Below are 23,229 nucleotides of genomic sequence, written 5' to 3'. Positions count from 1 at the left end.
AGAATACTCGATTTGAGGACCCTAGAAAGGTAGAAAATGCTGTATATTTGGGAGTCCGCATATCCCCCAAAATTGATGAGATCATTAAAATAAATTATGATCCTCTTATTCAAAAGGTTAAGAAGGATTAAAAAAGGATAGATGGCCTGCATCTCTCGATTATTGGAAGAGGGAATTTCCTCAAAATGATTATTCTACCTAGGGTCCTATATTTGTTACGTGCGATTCCTCTACTAGTGGATGATAAAACTATCAAGGCCCTGGAATCCCAGATGAGCAAATTTGTATGGGGATATGGGAAGATAAGGAGATCCATCCGGTTCCTCTTTTTACCAGCTATAAGAGGGGTTTTGGCAATTCGTAATTTAGGATTCTATTTGTTGGCCGCTCCGCTCCAGCAGATGATGTCATTATTTATTATTAAAACATCGGAAATAGTGGTAGGGGATATCTATATACCCTCAATATATGAATTGGTTATTGGAGATAAGGCTAATGGCCTCCTATTAAAGCAGCTAGAACCATCATACTTTAAGAAAGTGAAGTTCAAAACCATATCGAGCGTCTGGGGAATTTGGAGAAAAACTGTGAGGCACCTTAATATTCCTAAATATAATAAGTATATTTCATGATGGCATTCTAGAATACTACCACCACAATTATATGATGTTATCTCTAGAAGATGGGAAACTTTAGGAGTGTCAACAATAGGGGATTTCCTACTCTCTCCCTACGGCAATAGATTCCAACAACTCCAAAGCAAATTTTCTATTCCTAACAACAGTGTATTTAAATTTATTCAAATTAATACCATTCCTAATGTAAAAAGTGCTATTATTTCATTGGATAGTATTCCCCTATTAGATTGTATGGCTAGACCTTCAACTAGGATTGGTACTATATACAATATTTTAATCGAAAACCAACGAGAAGACGTGGAGGCTATTGAAGCAAGCTGGTTGAGGAAACTAAATAATCCTAATGTGGACATCGATATGTCATTAACCCTCTTAACGAAGCTGTTTATATCTTCTAATTTGAAAGCTCAACTGTATAAGACTATTTATGATTTATATTTTACACCTGCTAAACTCTACTCTTGGGGGAAAAGAGCTACCTCAGAATGTCCGAGATGTGGAAAAGCCACGGCACACTTACTCCATATGTTATACGAGTGTGACAAATTAGCAGGTTTGAGAGGTATGATAGCCGGTTTTTGGCGGGAAGTGTTTGGGCACTCAGTAGCTGAATCTCCTACCCTCTACATCTTGGGTTATTATATCTCACTGAGGCATACCAAGGAGGAAGAAACTTCTCTCTTTTTGGGGACAGCTGTATATAGGATTATTTTAACAGCTCGTTGGAAAGATGTAGATCCCCCTAACTTTCAGATTTGGCTTGCCCGGTTGTTAGGTATGTACAACCAAGAGAGGGCGATTTTCACCTGTAAAGGAAAGAAGGCGAGAATCCGAGGCATCAAGATCTAGAAATCAATTGAGAATTGGAGTAATAATAATAGAGTTTTTAATTGAATCGTGTTTACTAAGGTAAAAAATTGCCTTGGCCATTCTATTTGTATGTAATTTGATATTTATTTTATTTTTGCCTCTTCCCTATGTATCCACTGAGTATGATGGACTATGTTAATGTGGATTTCTAATCTGTTTCTGCAATTATTTGTTGCCAAATAAAAAAAAGGGGGGGGTTCTGTTAAAAATGTTTTAAAAAACAATTATTGTACACACTTCCAAGAAACAATGGAATTTATCCTACACATGCAACGAAGGCATCAGCCTCTCTCAAAGTAGCTTATTTGGCAAATAATACCAACACTATCAATGTTGCTATGTAAGCAAAGAGAATACGAAAACATACGGATGATACTCCTAAATAATAATAATTATGTGTAGGAAATGGAGTTATTGGTTGAGGGGGTTGGAAACCCTTCTCAGGAAAAAATGACAATCCTTGGCTGGGTGAACCACAAAAGCCACTAAATTAACCTGTGCTTAACCGTCTGGTAGTTTGGCAAGAAAGTGGCCAGGCTTAAATCTTAGAGGAAATGTGTTAAGTATTTATGGAGCAAACAAACAGTAATAATGAAAATAAGTAAAATTCCTAACAAATGTAAAAACATAGAGAACTTTAAAAAATATAAAATTCCATTAGAATGACAGGCATTCAGTCAGTAGAACGAGCGTTATACAATTTCAAATATTCAAATAAAATAGTATTTAGAAGTGCAAAGCACCAACTGTGGATATTTGGTTGTGCTGTACTGGATCAAAATCACAAGTTCAGGTCGACTATGATGGAGTATGGGATGGGCACAGGACCAAGTTCTTGTCTGCTGAAGAAAGTGCCTTCTGTCTTTGAAGTTGAGATGTGAGTCCGTGTCAGCCTGCACAGTGCTATATATATATAATTTGAATCATTGATCAGGAGCTGCATTGCAAGGTCTGTCATTGAGCTATACCGTGCTTCATTGGCAGATGAAGCCGCTGGTCTGGGGCTTTGATGCTTAGATTTGAATCATGATTCATAGCGCTGTGTCGGTGCTTGTGAAGTTGCACATCAAGTGATGTGATGCAAAGTCCGGCATTAGGGTGTGTTGCACTGCATCAGTTCTAATGAAGCCATCGGTGAGGAGCTTTTGATGCAGACACTTGTGTTGAGGTGCATCACTCTGTATCAGTTTGGATGAAGCCGCTGGTCTGGAGCTCCCTGTAGTTCAGAAAAAATGGTCAGATACCTGACTCTTGGAATCAATCAGTTAGCCAGGAATTAGGGAGATAGGCATTTCCTTCAAGCAGCAAGACAGGCCTCTAAAAGCAGCAGGACAGTTGTATGGGAAAAAAGGCAAGCCTGAATCAGAAGGGAAGTGACCCTGGTAGCTGCAGAAAAAAAACAAGCCTCACACATTAGGGCAGTACACTGGGAAACAAGGCAGCCCTTCTGAATTCTTTCACAGAACCAGGATTCTATATAAACCTGTTCTTTATCTAATTTAACACTACTTATATAGTATGATGTTTGGGCAAAATATTGAGGAAAACATATCATGTGCACAAATATTGTGTCAAGAACATCAGGGACAAGAAAAGATAATGAATGCAGGTTTTTATTGGAAAGCAAAGTTTTATTAATCTTAATGCCACATATACTCACCTTGATATATGTGAATATAGGTACATATATGTTAAGTTAGGAATAGTAAATCTATACTTACCTATTTGCGCTTCACTTCTAAATATTGTGGTTCTCAATATTTTTTTATGCAATTTTCTGTACATACTATATATTTGCAATCAATATTCTATCAGACGTCCCCATACTTCATATCCCTTCTCTGGCAAACTCATCTATCCACGCATTGCCCCTCTAACTCCACTTCTCTGTCTCAACATTCTTGCTTGACCTGTCATGCTATCACGCCTCTATCTGTCCTTCTGTTTGCCTTATCATTAGGGCTCCGGGTTTTATTGTATTTATTATTTTAACATTTCCATCTGTATTTATCCATATTTATTTTTTGCCCATTTTATCTGCATTTATCCATATTTTATTTTGTGTTTTGTGCATAAATGAAGTTGTAAACTTGTACATTTCCATACTTATTTAACTGATAGACCGCACTCATACTTTCAAGTCAGTCGGTTTTTAATTATTTAAGCGGGCAAATATTACAAAACAATACATCCACTGGTAAATACTAGCATTATACAATAAATGTATGCTGACATTTGCCGTTATTTAAAGAAATGCCATGCTGTTTTTAATTTCCATGCTGTCCATCTGCTGCTGGCTTATACTTCATGAAAGACAGCACAGAGAGTCACTTAAAAACATTTTCTGTATTTATCTACTTTTAAAAATAAATGCAGACAGAAAACACATTGTTTTCTTTGTGCATTTATCTGTTAAAATCCATAAAATCAGAAAACAGGAAGCCTTACTTATCATGCATGCTACTACCTATTTCTTTTCTCACAACCCCACCTTTTGATCTACGTCTATTTACCTCTGTCTCAAGATCTTTTCAACTCCCTTCTATTACTATCTTACTTTTCATTCTACCTCACCCATTGTTGTACCCCACCAGTCTACCTCTATCCGATTTCCTTTCTATCTCATACCTTATCTTTCTCCTTTACAAAATCAAACCTATTCCTCTTTTACTCTTTTCTGAATGTCCATCTGTTTACTTCATCTTTCTCTCATTACGTTTTATCTCTCCCTCTGTCATGTATCATCATCATCATCATCATTTATTTTGGTCAGTTTTGAACATAAAAGTACAGATAAAAAAAATTTAAAAAATTGTTACATAGATATTAAAACGTACAAAGTGCAACTGTGCAGAGCGAGAGTTGTGGTACAGAGGTCAATTCACAATGGAACAAGGCTAATTGCTATCAGGGCATCACATAACAAATGTCTGTAAACAGAAACCTCAAATGTGGTCTGCTATATTCACAGTATGTCCTAGGCCACCTCATAGCCTATGGCATTGTCAATTGGATGCAAGCACTATTCGAGGAAGCATGTCTTTTTCCAACTTAAATAAGTTCATCATCAACATCAGGTCCATATATTCATAATGAAACAGGGTATGCACATGAACTGGGAAATATAATAATAAGTTAACATCACCATAATACAATAAAATACCTAAAACTTGAGACACAGTATGTGCAACAAAGGAGAAGTGGGAAAGTATGGATATTAAAAAAACACTTTAAAACAGGTCGAGGGACTGTTATTAAAGCATTAGGCTTAGCCAACAGTAATAATATAGCTCTTTTTCTTAAAATCTAGGCAAGGAACAAATCTGTACTTAGAGCAAAGACAACTGGCCTGCTAGAATCAGATTTAAAGCACAGTGGATGAATCCATTTGCATCGTCATTTAATGTAATAACAGGGTAAAAAAATTAAAGAACATGCTTAAAATTCTCAATTGTATTGATACAGCTTATGCAGAAAGGGGTACATCCATAGGTGGTGCATCATTTATAAATGAAGGCATTCAAATGTAAAATCCCAAATCTAAATTTAATGTAAAGGGTTTTTGCAAAATACGGAAACATTTCATCTGAGAGCACCTACAATTTAGGGGTGGGCTTATGTTGGGAACAGAGATATAATTGAGAGGATGAGGAAGGGAGAAATGCATGGAATTATCAGGGGTAGTTCCATTAGGGACCAAATGTTGTACTTGGGAATGGAATAGGAAAAACTGGATCAAATACTTGTATCCCTCTTTCTCCTTATCTGTGTTTTTCTCTTTTTAAAAAAAGTCTACTTTACAATGATAGAATACAGGGAGAAAGATAAGTCTAATGCGTCTTTGCACAAGAAAAATATTGGCACATGATGTTTTGCACAATGCACATGACACTTTCCAAGCTTTCTCCTTTTCCTCTCCCATATAGAGATCTGTAATTTAGATGACTTTTTAAAAAGGATAGTTTAAATGAAATTATATTAACAGATGGTGACATATGTAATTACAAAAGTAATATTATCTTAAAGGAATCTATTTCTTTCCTTCTCTTTTTCTCGTTTTCTTACATTTTCTTTACTACACCAGGTCTGTGGTCACCTTTTAGTAAGGTAACTCTTTTTTGAAATGTATATCTTTTTTTAAAAGGAAATGTGGCTGTATTTAAAAATCAAAGGTTCCTTTAAAAAAAGAGTTGTCTGATGTTTCCTGGACCACTGCTTACTTCCCCGCCAAACTCTTTTTATCGTATTCAAATAAGGAAAGAAGCCCCTTTCCATCTTGCGAATACCATATAACCAACTTAGGAATTAGTAATTGTTTAATGTTTTGAAACCAGATTTCTGTCACCAACTATTTATGCATTGCATACCAAATCACTATTTGTAAGACAATCCAACAAAATAGCAAATCTGTATGGAGTAACAAAGCCAATTTAAGATTTGGTAAAAAATAACTGACTAATAAAATGACTTTAGTACAATGAAAGATAACTGGACTTTCGACTATTTGAGAAGGTAAAATATTTATGCATCTCACCAAAAGTCTATTTTTTTGCTTTAAACCCCTAACTGCTGAAGCGTTTCCATTCCCAGTTCAGTTTGATGTTTGGTGCACTTCACACTGATACCTTCATAATATTTTTTTCATTGAAGGTATCAAAGTCAAATGTGCTTGTTTTATTCATGCATGTTTCAGATTTTAAATGTCTCCAGGATTTGTTATTAAATTAGAGGCAACTGATAGAAGTAGTCAGAATATATCATATGGCTGAGATACCCGCCACCCCCTCTCAACACAATCCCCAAGGATGGGACACCGGAAACGGTTCTGAACTTTTGGAAGACGGGAGGGAGTGACCCTCCCGGCCGTATTTATTAAAATATGAAACAAAATTAAAACATTAAAATAACAGTTTCATATTAATGTACAATTTCATTTCCACATTGCGATGTTTGGCTAACCTTAACATATTCTCTAATACAAAGGTTCTCCTAGCCGAACTAACATCCTACAAAACATTTAACTTGAAATTGTACATCCTAACGTTTAAGGGCCAACGGCAAGGTCGTAACCGGTGTCAGGATCCCTAAACCAGACATATCCCCCTCACTTGTGAGGGGCGACCGCACAGAGGTGTACCTCAAGTGCATTTACCAATTTCCCTTGACTTGACGGGGGCCCCAATAAACTCGACGCCATTTAAAGGTCGTCCGAGGACACGTGTGAGGTATCTAGGAGGTAGCGTAGACCCCCTCCCAAACCCCACACAACTTACCACATCTGCCGTCGCAGATGTCCTGGCCCCGGGAAATTCCCCAGGAGGGGGCTGTAGCCCCTCCTACCCAGGAAGGGGCCTTGACCGCCTTTCCTTTTCTTTCGGCGGCCCATCCTTAGAAGGTACCGCCTCCCCGTTGAGGGGCCAATGGCCACCTCCCTTGAGCGCTCCCATCCATAATGGGTGACGCCCACCCATAGGGATCCTCCAATTACTGCTCACCGATCATGACCTTACCGCCCGACCAAAATAAATACGACAATTCTAACTAAATTACTAAATTACTAAATTACTAAAAGACAGTAACAATTACCACTTATTAAAAGGCATGATTACTGATCAACACTAGTGCATCATTACTTTATTTGCAAAAACAAACTACAATTTGACCATTCTTTATTGCATATTCAAAGTTATCACGACAATCATCACAACCTGCAAAAAATTAGCGTTACCACATCAAACTTTATTCAAAACCACTTGCTGTCCTCAGGGGCTGGTGGGTGGGTCAAAATTGGCTCTTCGTTCCGTCTCGAGCTCACGTGCAGCGAGGAGGTGCAGCTTTAGAGCACAGGAACAAGAGGATGCTTTCTTGGCTTGTTGCTCCTTTTATCCATCTTCAGGGCGGGCGTAAACCCGCCCCTGCCTGCCCCAAAGGGCGTGGCCGGCCGCGTCAGTGTCTAGGCCAGCCCACTCCAGGGCGGGAAAAGAGCGCGCCCCGGCTACGCCGCTTCGGGCATACCAGCCGAGACGCGCCTCCCACCCAAGATGGCTTCCCGGGGGGATCGTGGTACTCCGCCATACGTTCGGGGGGACCGAATGGTCGCCCCTTTCCATATGGCTGAGATACCCGCCACCCCCTCTCAACACAATCCCCAAGGATGGGACACCGGAAACGGTTCTGAACTTTTGGAAGACGGGAGGGAGTGACCCTCCCGGCCGTATTTATTAAAATATGAAACAAAATTAAAACATTAAAATAACAGTTTCATATTAATGTACAATTTCATTTCCACATTGCGATGTTTGGCTAACCTTAACATATTCTCTAATACAAAGGTTCTCCTAGCCGAACTAACATCCTACAAAACATTTAACTTGAAATTGTACATCCTAACGTTTAAGGGCCAACGGCAAGGTCGTAACCGGTGTCAGGATCCCTAAACCAGACATATCCCCCTCACTTGTGAGGGGCGACCGCACAGAGGTGTACCTCAAGTGCATTTACCAATTTCCCTTGACTTGACGGGGGCCCCAATAAACTCGACGCCATTATAGGTCGTCCGAGGACACGTGTGAGGTATCTAGAAGGTAGCGTAGACCCCCTCCCAAACTCCACACAACTTACCACATCTGCCGTCGCAGATGTCCTGGCCCCGGGAAATTCCCCAGGAGGGGGCTGTAGCCCCTCCTACCCAGGAAGGGGCCTTGACCGCCTTTCCTTTTCTTTCGGCGGCCCATCCTTAGAAGGTACCGCCTCCCCGTTGAGGGGCCAATGGCCACCTCCCTTGAGCGCTCCCATCCGTAATGGGTGACGCCCACCCATAGGGATCCTCCAATTACTGCTCACCGATCATGACCTTACCGCCACAGGCCGGATAGTTGACCGGCTATCCGGACCCCCCACAACACTCCTGCCTAAAGGTCATGTATTAAAGTTTTCAACCAGGCTATCAGGTCTCCTATGAGTAACTCGTTCCCCATTCGAGACAAATGAACACCATCCCCCAAATACATACTGTCCCCTTTAATACAACCATGCGAAATAGAATGCAGCGTACTTGAACGGAACAGTCTACTCACTTTATTATAAATTTTCCTTACTGAATGATTCAGAGCAGAGACCGAAAGAGCCCCCGCCACACTTTCCATGGGATCATATGGGACCATGCAATTGTGCACCCTGGAACTCTTCTTGCTAACCAACTTACAGTGGAAAGCATCGCCTCAAGAAGAAGTCGTCTACCAGTGGTTACCAAATCATTGCCCCCAAGATGTACTATGACCACAGACGGCGGTGACCTTGTCCGCCCTAACAAACCCTCGAAAAATGATCGAAATTGGTCAATACAGAGCCCGCCCTTTCCGTAGAAGGACACACTGTACCCGTATTCCCCAGCCACGTGAATCATGTCACCTGCTTTGAATACGTCCGCGGCACGCCTCACGTATGAGTGGCCCACGACCCACACCTCCTTTTTCGCAGCCGGTGATGTCTGACCGCTGACCCGGTGTTGGGTTGACTGCACAGTCCGCCCCGCCTCGTAGGCTCGCGCAACTGAAACCAAACAAAAACAAGAAGCGTGAGTACATCATTACAGCTTCACAACATGTGCAACCGCACATACCTTTTATAACAATTCGAGGACCAACGCCCACACGTTTTACTTGATCGACATTCAGACCCCTGGCTGTAGCCTCGGTAGCAGCCCCTATCCGAAAGGAATGGGTCCCAAACTCGCCGGGGTTCATGCCCGCGGCAGAAATCGACATCGCAAGCACCCGCTGAAACTGAAACCTCATCAGTGGGGTGGCGTCAGCGTGTCTCAACAAGGTCCCCCCCCATGATGCCACCCTTTGCGCTAAATATTCCTCAACGCAACCCACCGGGCACATGGACGACCCGGGAACCCTTCGTATCATTATGCAGTCCCCCATCGAACCCTGATCGGTCTTGGACTTGACAAATGAGACAGTCATTGTCTCCCCCCTGACTTGGACGTGCTCTCGGCACAGTCCCCCCATGGTATCCTGCTTGTTCCTTGCCACTAGCTCGCTTACCCGCATAGCCCCATGGAATGCTAGCACAAAAGCAGCTCGGAATAACACTGCTTCATACTGGGATGAACATGTTGCAGGAAGTACAGATAACAACAAAGCCAACCTATCCAGACCTATCGGGCGCCTTTCATCTACTCTGCGACCCTCAAGGCGTTGCCACCCACGTAGCGCTTTTTGCACAACGAAAGACGCAGTCGGGTCCTGGATCCCATGAGCCCTTGCCATAAAGGAAATGGCGGCCCGATGCCCCTGGGCCGTAGCCACTGATTTGCCTGCCTGATGTAAGGACCGCAGAAAATCCACTACCAGTTCTTCCTGGCCCCAAAGCTCCCTCCTAGCATCCCCCACAAAGGCCCAGTAGGATCGGAACGCCCCTTGGTATGCCTTCCTCGTCCTGGGTGCTAAACTCTCTCCCACGAGGTTCTGTAATTCGGGGCACCGAGAGACCAGAGAGCTTCGGGGAAGGGTGCCGCCACCGGGTCCGCTGTGGGCAGAAAACCCCAGAAGGCCTGCATACGAAAACGAGAAAGCGCATCAGCCGCTTTATTCATTACCCCTGGCACATGTCTTGCTTTGAATAGTACATTCAACTGCATACACAATAACACAATTTCTTTGAGCAATCTCAGAATCCATTTGCATCGTGCTGCCTGGCTGTTGATACACTCAACCACGGTCATGTTATCAGACCAAAACACCACAGAGTGATCTCTGAACCCTTCGGGCCAAGTTTTCAGGGCCACAAGAATGGGAAAAAGTTCCAAAAAGGCAATGTTACTTGTCAGTCCACACTCATGCCACCATAACGGCCATTTTTGAGCCGACCATCGTGTGCCGAATATGGCACCAAAACCAGTGCTCCCTGCTGAATCTGTCCACAGCCCCAGCTCCTCGGAGGACACCGCCGGTTTGTTCCAGACAATTCGACCATTGAAATCCGCCAGAAATGCCAACCAAATGCGCATGTCCTGACGAACCTCTGCCGATAACCGTGTGCGATGATGACCCTCCTTCAGGCCGACCATGGCTTGAGCGATCGAGCGGGAAAAGGGGCGGGCCATCGGCATGATTCTCAGGGCAAAATTCAGCTGTCCCACCAATTGTTGCAACTGATGCAGCCTGACCTTGGACTCGCTAATACAAGCTTCCAGGGCAGCCCTGAATCTTATCACCTTCTCTTTAGGTAATCTAAAACAACCTTCCACAGAGTCGAGTTCGATCCCCAGGAACTCGAGGCAAGTCGAGGGACCCACAGTCTTACCTGGTGCCAATGGCACACCGAAATGCTTCATCAAAGTACAAAATTCATTCAAAGCCTGTCCACATTCGGGACCCCCGGCCCCCCCCAGAAACAAAAAATCATCGAGATAATGCATGACATGCTGTAAACCCGTCTTCCTTGTGAAGACCCATTGCAGAAAACAACTGAACTGTTCAAAATATGCACAAGAAATAGAGCAACCCATTGGCATACATCTATCCATGTAATACTGACCCTGAAACATGAAACCAAGGAGACGCTGATCGTCTGGGTGTACCGGGAGCAACCGGAACGCTGACTCAATATCTGACTTTGCCATCAGCGCCCCGGGCCCTAGGCGATTCAACATGGCCACGGCCTCATCGAAAGATGCGTACCGCACCGAACACACATCCGGGTCTATTGCATCATTTACGGACAGACCACGTGGGGCTGATAAGTTATGTATCAGTCGGAACTCACCCGGGTCCTTCTTAGGGACCACCCCCAAAGGAGAACAAACAAAGTTAGCACACGGTGGCTCATCAAATGGACTGGCGACTCGACCTCGAGTAACCTCTTTCCCAATCTTTTCCTGTACCATGGTCGTATGTTGCAAGACCGATATTTGATTTTTACATTGTCTTATACCCCGAAACTCCCCCACTGGGATGCGGAAACCATATGAAAACCCGTTCCTCAACACCCCAGCGGAAGCGTGATCCGGGTATTCGCTGAGCCAAGGAATCATTGCCATGGTATCAACCGGAGTAGGTAAAGGCGCCCCTCGGACTATTTTAGACCTGTTTGGCGCCTCCTCTCCCCCCGTTATCACCCGTTTTGGCTCTGCACATGGACTCCGGATGGGATGGCTGCCCACACCCTCCACATTTGTGACAGAATTTACATGACCCCTGGGGCCTCGTACATTTTCCTCTGTTGAAGTTCCAACAAATCCCCCTTTTACCTGTGTTACCGTTCGGCCTCGAGTTGTATTCGTTACCCGTACCTGATCGAAAGGGGGCCCCGGCATATTGGCGGGAGGATTCACCCCCGCTACTCCCTACTAATGGTACTTTCAACATACCAGTACTCTCCATTTTTGACCATGAAACAGAATCGTAACAATCCCAAGTTAAGTTTTTATCGTGTTCCTTTGCTTTTCTAAAAATATTATCGTAACAGAACCACTGATTGCCCCCATATGATACGGAATATTCCATGATCCGTGTCTGGTATATCGGCAATTCGGACAGCAACTCAGGTCTATGTTCGCCCACGATGGAGGTAAAAATTCCCCACGCCTTCCCCCAAGTGCCAATGTTTTCATCAACTTTAAAGGCGGCCATCTTTGCGCGCCAAACACTCGTATGCATGAGCTCCTTTTGGCTCTTAACATGCTCCATCTCATAATGATCGGTAAGCAACGAGAAGATGTTTACATACTCATCTGCCCATATCTTCTCCTTAATAGCCAGAGGGACATGTTGACCCAACTTTTCCCTTCGTGAAGGTGCAGACTCATCCCTCGCAATCTGCAATGGCCGCTTACCTGAACCGGAAGCTGTATCTGCGGCTGGACCTGTTCCTGGTGGTTTTTCTACTGCCGCAGCCGGCGTGATAACTGGCGATGATGCCTTCGCCGCCTCCCTCGTTTCACGCAGTTGCTTCATCAACACCCGTGCGTCGTCAGCCGTGGCGCCCTCGCTTTCTTTTCCCAACCACGCTGCTAATTGTGCTGCCAGCTCGGGCGGCATATCCCCCCCGGGCACGGGGGTGATCACCACGGGAATCGGATTCCCCTCTGCCGGCACCAGAGTTGGCTCTTCGAGTGGGGCACAGGGAACCAGGATGTCCCCCCCAGCTGCTCCCCTTCTGGGCCTCTTGCCTTTTCCTCCCGGAGCAGCTCCTGCCAAGGGTCGTTTCGGTCCCCCTTCCCCGTCTCTATCCGCCATCCGTTTCTTCAGATCGGTCACTTCTTTCATGAGTACACGCAACATCTGGTCGGTAGTCATTCGCTTTCCGACTTTCTTAGGCATTCTCCGACAGAGTATCTGTAAGACAAAAAGAAAGATTACCACACTCAAAATTGGCTCTTCGTTCCGTCTCGAGCTCACGTGCAGCGAGGAGGTGCAGCTTTAGAGCACAGGAACAAGAGGATGCTTTCTTGGCTTGTTGCTCCTTTTATCCATCTTCAGGGCGGGCGTAAACCCGCCCCTGCCTGCCCCAAAGGGCGTGGCCGGCCGCGTCAGTGTCTAGGCCAGCCCACTCCAGGGCGGGAAAAGAGCGCGCCCCGGCTACGCCGCTTCGGGCATACCAGCCGAGACGCGCCTCCCGCCCAAGATGGCTTCCCGGGGGGATCGTGGTACTCCGCCATAGGTTCGGGGGGACCGAATGGTCGCCCCTTTCCAAAAGTTAGGGTTTAAAAAATAATGGGAGCATTTGCTGTGCAGGAAAGAATATATATTTTTCTAAAGATTAAATCAATGAAACATTTGCTGTGCTAGGATCTGTCTCCTCCCAGTTTCCAGGAACAAGCAGAATCAACAAAATATTTTTTCCATAGTCTACATTTTGTAGTGGTAGTCATTGTTTTCTATTTTGCATTTTTACCTATTTGCAGATTGTAGAGAAATCGGGTAACAAGCCTAGAAATTAGCAAGGGGCCAATTGTGTGTCTCACTCATGATTTTCTAAAATAAGCAAATTGGTGAAATGGAAAAGTAATCTTAATAAAAATCACAGATCAATGGTGCCAAGGTTGCAAAGTCCAAAATTGAAATGGTTGTCAAAATAAAGTTGTTCCCCAATGCCTGATGTACACCACTGTTACATCTGTATAACTCTTCTGTTCGCAAGGATATGAAGGGGGATATTCTCAAGGAAGTGGTGTTAGCCTTTTGGCTTAACGCCTCTCACCGCCACTTCGGAAACGCAAGGCTGCACCCTATTCTCAAGAATGTGGCGCAGTCTGGCTTTTCCTCCAGCGATGGCACTAAGTTTCACGACTTAGTGCCAACGCAGACATCCTTGCACCAGAATGCAAGGGTGTCTGTGTGCAGGGAAGGGTTGATTATGTACAGGAAGGTGCCCCTTCGAGCACCTAAACAATCCAAAAATGCAATTTTTTTAACTTTCATGTGTGCTGTTTTGTGCAGCACACATCAAAGTTACAAAATGACATTTTTGAAAAGGTTTGTTCATTTATACGAAGGGACACCTTCCTGTACATGAACAAACTATGGCATTTTGCTTTTTCCATGTGTGCTGCACAAGGCAGCACACATGGAAAAAGCAAAAACGGAAAGAAATAAAGAATTTCTCCTCATTTCGCCAACATAAGACCAGGATTTTTCTGTTCTTAAGTTCGGCGCTGCCACCTATTATCGCCGCCTTTGATAATAGGCGACATTAGGTGGCAGCGTCGATCACAATAGGTGTTGTGGTGGAACGCCCACCGCAAAACCCACTGCATGCCCCTTTCACGTTAAATTTAGCGTTAAGGGCCTTATTCTCAAGGCAGCGTTAAGCCACTTAATGTGGCATAAAGCCACGTTCAGTGGGTTAACGCTGCCTTGAGAATAAGGTGCTGACCCCATCGCCACGGGAACGTCAGGAAAAGTGACGTTCCTGTGGCTATGGGGGCTTGAGAATATGCTTCATACTGTTTATTGATGTGCTGACCTTGGAGCAATTGATATGAAAATTTTAGTGATAGCAAAAAGGTAATCTATGCATTTTTCTAAATGTACCTGAGAAACTGAATTTAGGACGAGTCTGTGCAATTATGAATTTAGGATTACCTATGCTGTTGTGTATTTCAGAAGTTATTTTACAAAAAGTGTTCTTTTTTGCCCACTGAGTTTTCAAATTGAATTTACTATTCTTTTAAAAAGAAATGCATAAGGGTGTCATTGTTGAGTTGATGCTGGCTTAGAGCACACACATCTTGTCTTCACTGCTACACTGTTATGAGGAGCCTGTGAATTTAAATGACGCCTGAGTTATATCTGCAAATTTGCTTTTAATTGTTGACACAAAATTACTAACAATTATGCAATTACACTAATTTGTGTAATTATGAGTAATTTGGCACAAATATCCTACAGGAGGAGCAGGAAACAGCAAACGTAGGGGTCTATTAGGATGGCGGTCACAAAATCATCCCGACCACCATGGTAGCAGTAAACAACTGCCTGCAAGGACCGCGGCATAACTGCCGGTCCAATTAGAATGCTTCACAGTCGAAATCCGACCGCAGCAGTACGATCGCGGTCAATAACATTGCGTCAGTTGCTGCTGTAATGGAAAAGGATAGTGAGAGGCAGGTGCTGTGCCAGGCCTTGGTTCCCACTTCATTTTTACTTTGTTTGACAAAACTGATCTCTCATGGCCAGGCTACCCCACTGTTGTAAATAAAACTGCGATAGTATTAAGCATTCGCTGAAGACATGCTATTGTGTCTTTCTTTAGTTTTCCCGCCCGTACTTAAAATACTATTTACAACAAGGGGTGATGAGGGACAGAGTCTCTGAATTAAACAGAATACTCTCACCCAGTCAAGAGATCAGGGCTAGATCCAACACCATTTTTTAGCTCACTGCACTATCCCAGTTTCAGAACCTGGCTGTATGCAAATTAGTCTGTTCCTGTCCCTCAGGTTCTGAGCTGGGATGGGGCAGTGAGATAAATAACGGTGATGGATCAAGCCCTGATCTTTGAACTGGGTAAGAGTGGTCTGTTTAACTCAGACACTCTGTTCATCACCACCCCCTTTTTGTAAATCGTACTTAAAATACGGCCAGACTCCATTTTGTTTTCTGGCGTCCATCTTGTGTGCCGTACATTGCCATGTGCTTGCCACAAGGCGAGTCCTACCTCACTGATTGTCACCCCTGGAGTTTGCCCAGCAACAGGCTATAAATAGTTCCTTGTGCGTCTAGCGCATGCTCAGTAGGAGTCACATCTGTCTCTGATTAGCGTGGATTGGAATGTGCATTTCGGCGGGTCTCAAGAACCGTTAACTCCACCCATGTATCGATCATGTTCAAGAAATGTCCATATATGGTCGTAAATCATGTTTTGAGCTGTATCCGCCTACTTATGAGCCCCTTCTTTGTGTATAAAAAGGGACCACATGTCCGAGTTCTTTGTGCTACCTTGTACAATACTGTAGAGTGTTGTGTGGGCTGTAGTACCACCTTTAAAGGTTTATTAAACTATGTTTTTGTATTTCCAGTTTCCGTGCCAATTTCTTTATGTAGTCTGAGGACTCCGTGCACAGAAGGGCGAACCCTTTGCATTCGCAGGCCTTGCTGAGGCCTGTATTCATCAATTGGCGCCCGTCACGTGATGCTCGGAGGATAGGTCGTGACGAAGGATTGGAACCTTGCCGGGGATGTGATCACTGCCAGCGGCGCCTTTTAGTCCTGGCATCCCGAGATATTCTTCCTTCCCTTCCGATCTGACCATCTGGGTAGCGCCGGTCCTCGACTGAGACCTCTTCTGTCGGTTTGCCGCGTAGTTGCCGTTTGGGCGAATTTGGAACTTGGCAGTTGGAATCCTGATGTTTTTGATTGGTAAGCTGTGAGCTTTTGGTAGTCTTGATTACCAAGGCAGTTTTAGGATACGCTTGCCGCGACTAATTTGTTTGTTTGTTTGTTTGAAGTGACTAGTCATAATGTTTGGTTTGAATTTGAAAATATATGCGTTGCGACACATATAGGCAGGCAATGTGGAGATATTTCTCCTGAACTTTGGATTTGAGCGGCGCAACGTTTTAAGTGCCATTTTTACTTATAATATTGCATATTCTGCACTATTTCTGACATGCCTGTTTTTAGCGCACTCCGTAAGTGGTGCTGCTGTTTTGGAAGTGACCGGTTAATACTTGAAGAATCACAGCCGGCTCCCCCGGAATGGACGTGACGAATAGGGATATGTATGTGAAGTTTGGTCTTTCCCCTATAATGTACAGCACGTTATGGAGGAAATATATCAAAAAGGATCCTGAGTTACGATGGCCTCTGTATGGATCGTTTGATTTGCGAAACATTGAGTATGTAGAGCAGTGTATGTGCAAGCGGCGTGTGAGGCAAGATATGTTTGAGTGTATACGTATGTGGGTGAAAGAGGTACGAGAGCGTGAGAAGCGTGAGCAGGTACTGATTGAGAAGGAGCAACGAAAAAGCAAGTGTGAGAAAGCGCAAGAGTCAAAAGAACGCAAAGCAAAGGAATTAGTAGGGAAAAAGGAAAAAGAACGTTGGTTGCAAGTATCTGGACAGTATGCTGTTCGACAGCCTCTTTATCCTGTCCTTAATAAACATGATGATGATTTTTTGTTATTAGATCATACTCCGCCCCCGTACGCTGGCCTGTCTGCTCCGAGAGGAGGAGATAAGGATTCTGGACCGCCCGCACAGAAGGTGGATACGCGGTCCATGTTATCGACCGATCGTATGGCTGAACTTCGAAAGATTGCTTATCGGGTTAACAAGGATGGCAGGATAGGGAGAAATTATACTTTACTGCGTTTCTTTCTAATGAAGTAGTGACAGCTTTTCGGAAATATTCCGATGTTCTTGAACCTGATGATGTGGTAGCTGATTCCAAAGATCTGCGTAAAGGTTTTCTTCTCCCTTCTCAGGTGCCTGATGAGGTTCGACGGCTGTTTGCGTTGCGGGATGAGATGTTTCAGCTATGGGATGAAGCGCGGAAAAGGAAAGCGGACGAGGAAAAAACAAATCCGAGTGGCGACGGGAAGCAGTCATCCATCTTTTATTCAGATAAGATCGATACAGTGCATGTTAAACCAATGCAGGAGGCAGCGCCTTTGTACGTTACTCCTACAGGAGCGGGTACTAGTTCAGATAGAGGGTCCCCTGATGCTAAAGGGTATTTTATTTATAATTGGGTCTATACTCCTTGGAACAGAGCAGATGTTATGGCATTAAAAGCTGCATTACCCGATCCACGAAAGAACCCTGCTGCCTTTTAGAGGAAGTTGAGGGGGCTGTAATTTCCTGTACTATGACCCTGGCTGATATTGATCTGTTTTTCGGGCTTATATTACCCCAGATATGTGGAGATCTGTGCGGAAAGTGGACGATATGGTAATTTTTAAAGCGAAATGGGCGGAACTTGAGGATGAGAATAGAGGCAGGAAGCCTGCGCAAAAGCCGCCCCAGACGATTTTAGATCTTCCTACTGCCATTTTGACTAAATTAAAGACGATTATTACCCCTAAAAAGATTTATTGGACAATGTTAGCATCCTGTAAACAAAAAGTAGATGAATTGGTTTCAGATTTCTTTACACGATTTGAGAAAACTTTTCATGACTTTAGCGGCCAGTCACTTACGGACGACACGGGTCGACATCTTTTCGTTGACAAGTATGTTTCGAATTTATTACCGGGAGTAGCAGCTCGATTAAAAGCGAGTGAAAGCTCTTGGACGACTTCGTCACCGGCATCCCTCCTGACGATGGCTCAGTATTATGAACGTCAGGAATTGTAGTGTATTTTGTAAAGGAATTAGAAGCGAAGGGTACTGAGGAAAAGAAATCTGAAGATCTAAAAATGTAGGTAATGTTAGCACAAGTGTATGGACCGCCTCATAGAGGTAATGAAAGGGGCGGTCAAAATTTTCCTTGTTCTTCCGTGGGTCGCACTGATCTGGCCTGGGACCAATGTGCGTATTGTAGGCAGTGAGGCCATTGGGCGAACGAGTGTCCATTGTTGCGCGCACAGCGGCAAGAGCGTGGGCAGGGAACGATGAGGAATAGGGGAGGTTCTTCCGGATCTAGGGGCAAAGCGAATGATCGAGCTAGATTTGACTCTAGTACACGGCCACAGGATGGGTCTCTAATGTTTTTGATCGACGGAATCAATATCAAATCTCTGAGTATGCACCTCCTGAACATCACGATTCACAGTATGCATAGGATGGCGTAGGATGGGGTAAGGAATCAGTCGAAGTGCCAGTAGATCAGAGGAGTCCTTATATTGCAGCACATGTTTTGGGTTCTACTGATCGGTTCCTGGTTGATACAGAAGCTACTCGTAGCGCTTTGTCTAAAGAATTGGTTCTGAGGGCTCCCCTGGCTGGCTTAACAATTACATCTATAGGGTTCGATGGAACACCTTCTCTTAGCCCACTGTCACAACCTCTTGCTCTTCATGTAGACAAGTTTGTTGCACCATGTCCATTTTTGCTCTCCCCAAACACGCCTGATAACATTGTGGGCCTGGATATGCTCAAGCATTTTCGGGCTACGATACGATGCTCCCCTGAGGGAGTACGTGTTATCTTAAATGACAACTATCTGACAATGGAGAGGGTGTGTACGATTAACAAAGATACTGCATTGGCCTCTTTACCTCGTACCCCGTGGGCTACTTCGGATACTGACGTGGGACAGATGATTATCCCCCCGGTACACATAAGTGTAAAGGAGGGAGCTGTGCTGCCGTGCCTGCCTCAGTATTGAGAACAAGGGTCCTTAGCTTATTTACGAATCAAAACAATACAGTATAGGAACACAATGGAAAACTATACGAGTTGCGATTTCCAAACCCAGCCGGGAAAGGAGTTTATTTTCTGGAGGCAATGTCCAATCTTTCAATACAAACGAGATAGCATGACACAAGCCTGTGCCGTACAAAAAAGAGGGAAAGGAAAGATAGAATTAGGGTGAAAGGGGTGTCTTTCAGGCAAAGGAAGAGAGCAAGGATAGGGCACTGTAAACAAGTCAAAGATTAATAACAGTGTCGCCTGGAGTGGAGTGTACACAATATCATTTAACAATATTATAAGTGTAAACCCACTCATAGGTGTCGACGTTTCGATCCCTATTGCTCAACTAGATAAATGGGATCATCATCAGGACTTTTATAATGAACAAAACATGCCTGAATGAGATAAAGCCTCAGTAAATCAAGGTGAAAATCCTCACATGGGAGGTGTCCTTCACTTCAGAATGAAGCGATGATGCACGTAATTGAACGTCAGGGAGGTCTTTATGGGGGTCCAGAAGAAATTGCTTTTTATAAAAATATGCGGATGCAATTCGTGGTACGTTTCCAACTGCATATGATGGCAGCACTTACTCCACTCAATATGAGAGCGGGGAGTAGCTTTATTAGTGTAGGCAATAGTGGCCGTACACGTGGATTGCCAACGGTGTGGCGTTTCAGACGCAAGTCTAAATGAAGACACGTCTCTCCTGGGGCTGCTCGGTCAATGCCGGATGCAATGCCTGTATGCTGTGAAGTCACAAGCTGAGCGGTGGCACGATGCTAGGGAAGAGGTGTTAGAGATACAAAAGACCACTTCTGACAAAGAACGAGAGCAATGGTCCAAGGATGGAGAATTGGATGATGAAGGTTGTTGTAGGAATAAACAGATGGATAAGTGGACGTTACCCACAGCTTTTGTACAACCTTTGGTTTAGATGGCACATGGGCTAGCACATGTTGGAGCTTCGGCAATTGTGAAATTGCTTGCACAAGTTTGGGACCATCCAGAGATTGCTAGCACGGCAAAGAGAGTAGTACAGACCTGCATGATTTGTCTTAAGTACAATCCAGGAAAAGGGACACGGACTCCAGCAGGAGGATTTGCAACACCTACTGCACCTTTTGAAGTATTGCAAATGGATTATATTCAGCTGGAACGCTGTAATAATCTAAAAAATGTCCTGGTTGTGGTTTGTGCATTCAGAAAATGGATTGAAGCATACCCTACGAAGGATAATACTGCAATGACTACTGCTAAGGTGCTGTTGAAGGAATTCTTTCCTCGCTATGGAGTTTGCAGATTGTTGTGGAGTGACAACGGGCCCCATTTTGTGGCGGACGTTGTCAAGTATGTCCTGAAAGGATTAGGAATAACGCAAAAGTTTCATGCAGTGTTCCACCCACAATCAGTTGGATTGGTGGAAAAGTATAATGGCACGTTGAAGCTCAAAATGGCAAAAATACAGGCTTCTACCTCTCTGACTTGGCCAGATGCTTTGCCTTTGGCATTATTGTCTATCAGATCAGTACCGCATTCTCGGACAGGCCTAACACCCTATGAGATCGTTTTCGGGCGCCCATTGAACATATGGGGGGTGCCCAAACCAAGCTCAGTGTACGATGTACCTTGTGTCTTAATGAATGACTATTTGGCACAATTAACTGATAGTTTGGTTTCCATTCATCAACAGGTTCAAGAAGCACGTCCGGACCGGTCCACAGGAGAAGGCCATAATCTCCGGCATGGCGACTTCGTCCTTGTGAAGTCCTTTGAGAGGTCGAGCAGTCTGGAACCGAGGTGGTGCGGTCCCGAGCAGGTTCTCCTCGCTACAAGAACAGCTGTCCGAGTCACCAACCGGAAGAACTGGATCCATTCCATCCATTGCCGGAAGGTGCAACCTGACCTGTTGGAGCCTGCTGTATTGACCGACCATCGAGAAATCTTGACTGCGGAAAGAGGCCGTGCTGTGGTACCTGACGAATCTGAGGAGTTCTTCCCGGACCCGACCATCCCTGGCTCAAGAAAATATAATCTGCGACCAAGAAAAGAACCTGCAATTGTGTGAGAAGTTTTCAGAACGGTCCCTAGGTCAGTGAAACGGAGAGCCGATGAGGCAAGGGGGGGGGTCAGCCCTGCATTAGTGTAGTGACACCTGTCTTGGCCCGCTGGTGAAGAAATCAACGGCTACCTAGGGGTAAGAGCTCTGACAACACTTTAGTTTCAGGAAGACACTGTGTGTACATTTGTTCGAATGGAGAAGAAGAAGATTTTTGGTTTTGTAGGTTTCATTTCTGTTGTAGCAGCTGTCGCTACAGTCACGTGAATTGTAGAAGCTCCTGCCCGTGAACTATATTTTGTTTCTACTCCAGTTCTAGATGAGCATTTCTTCTATACACTTCGATATCAAGAGTTGAAACATCGACAGTCGTATTTGAATAACACTTTCATTCAGATGCTGCATCATACCCACGTTGCTACGAATGCCACAAACGGTTGGATATGTGAGATGATGCCGGCGCACCAAAAGAAAGGGGGAACACCGTTCATACCTCTCCCTTTCTCTCATAATGGCTCTTGTAGAGCATGGTATACTTTGCTTTTTGCTACGAGAAAACCCACAGTGGGTAGATTGATTTTCAGACTGAATAAAGATTGCCATCAAGATAAGGAAGGCTATCCACAAGCCAACTGAACTATATGGGAGTCGGAAGAATATCGACCGGACAATGATTCAACGCCTTATATCTTTACAAACACTAGAGACACTGTTGGAAAAGAGAAGTTTGTGATTTCTGTGGCCCAAGCACAAGCAGATTTATGTGTGCAAAGCATAGGCCATATCCCTGTAGGTGTTAGTGATTGTATTGTTGTATTGAATATTGATGGTCTGAATAATAGCACGTTGTTAGCCTCTCATAATACTTATTTTGTATGTGGAAACAAAGGTTATTATCGATTACCAGCTGGATGGTCCGGAGTATGTTTTGTATTATTTTTACTACCACCTGTATTCCTGGCACTTGCATCGTATCATAAAGATTTGAAATTACTGAACAATGTAACTGTAAACAGATACAAGCGAACTTTGTCTGTTGATGATGTCGATCAAACTGATACCAGTCTGCAGCAGTATATAGATTTCAACTTAGGATTGCTTTTATTTGTGGGAGCTGCTCTGAACAGTAGAAAGGTACGGCGATTAACAAGAGTAGTGGAAGCTGTTACTAATCAAACTGCTGCAGCCCATGGAAATCTTACTGAAGAGCTGCAAATTACTAGGATTGTTGCATTACAGAACCAAATGGTTTTGGATGTAATGTTAGCAGACAGAGGTGGGGCTTGTAGAATTATTGGAAGTAGTTGTTGTGTCTTCATCCCTGACCATACTCCTTCTTTGTACAAAGCCATCAACAAATTACATAAAATTGCAGCTGATACACATGTTGAAAATGGGTCTTGGACCTTTTCAGGCTGGTTCTGGACTTTGATCTCCACGTGGGGTTGGAAGGTTCTCACTGGACTTTGTATAGTTATTGCCATATTATTCACATGTTGTGTATGTATTCAATGTAGTCCAATGATATGTTCTTTATGTGTTTCATTTTGTGTGCCTAATAAATAATCCGTTGCAGAGGCTGCCCATCAGCAAACTATAACTAGAGAGATAGCAGAAATGATTAGCATCGATATAAACGATGAGTATATAGATTATCCAAGAAAACCTAATGTCTTCAGCAAATGCTGAAAGGGTCGTCAGTTGTAAATAAAACAGCGATAGTATTAAGCATTCGCTGAAGACATGCTATTGTGTCTTTCTTTAGTTTTCCCGCCCGTACTTAAAATAGGGCCAGACTCCATTTTGTTTTCTGGTGTCCATCTTGTGTGCCATACATTTCCATGTGCTCGCC

General features: G+C 44.0%; 1 protein-coding gene across 1 annotated transcript in view; it reads left to right on the top strand.

Annotated features, from left to right (window-relative positions):
• LOC147700757 (olfactory receptor 5J3-like) overlaps positions 1–23,229 on the top strand; it is a 155,191-nt gene that overhangs the window by 1,404 nt on the left and 130,558 nt on the right. The gene's annotated exons all lie outside the window — the stretch shown is intronic.

This window comes from Lissotriton vulgaris, chromosome 7 (genome assembly GCF_964263255.1).
Source record: "Lissotriton vulgaris chromosome 7, aLisVul1.2, whole genome shotgun sequence".
NCBI lineage: Eukaryota > Metazoa > Chordata > Amphibia > Caudata > Salamandridae > Lissotriton > Lissotriton vulgaris.
This window is presented reverse-complemented; position numbering and strand designations above follow the sequence as displayed.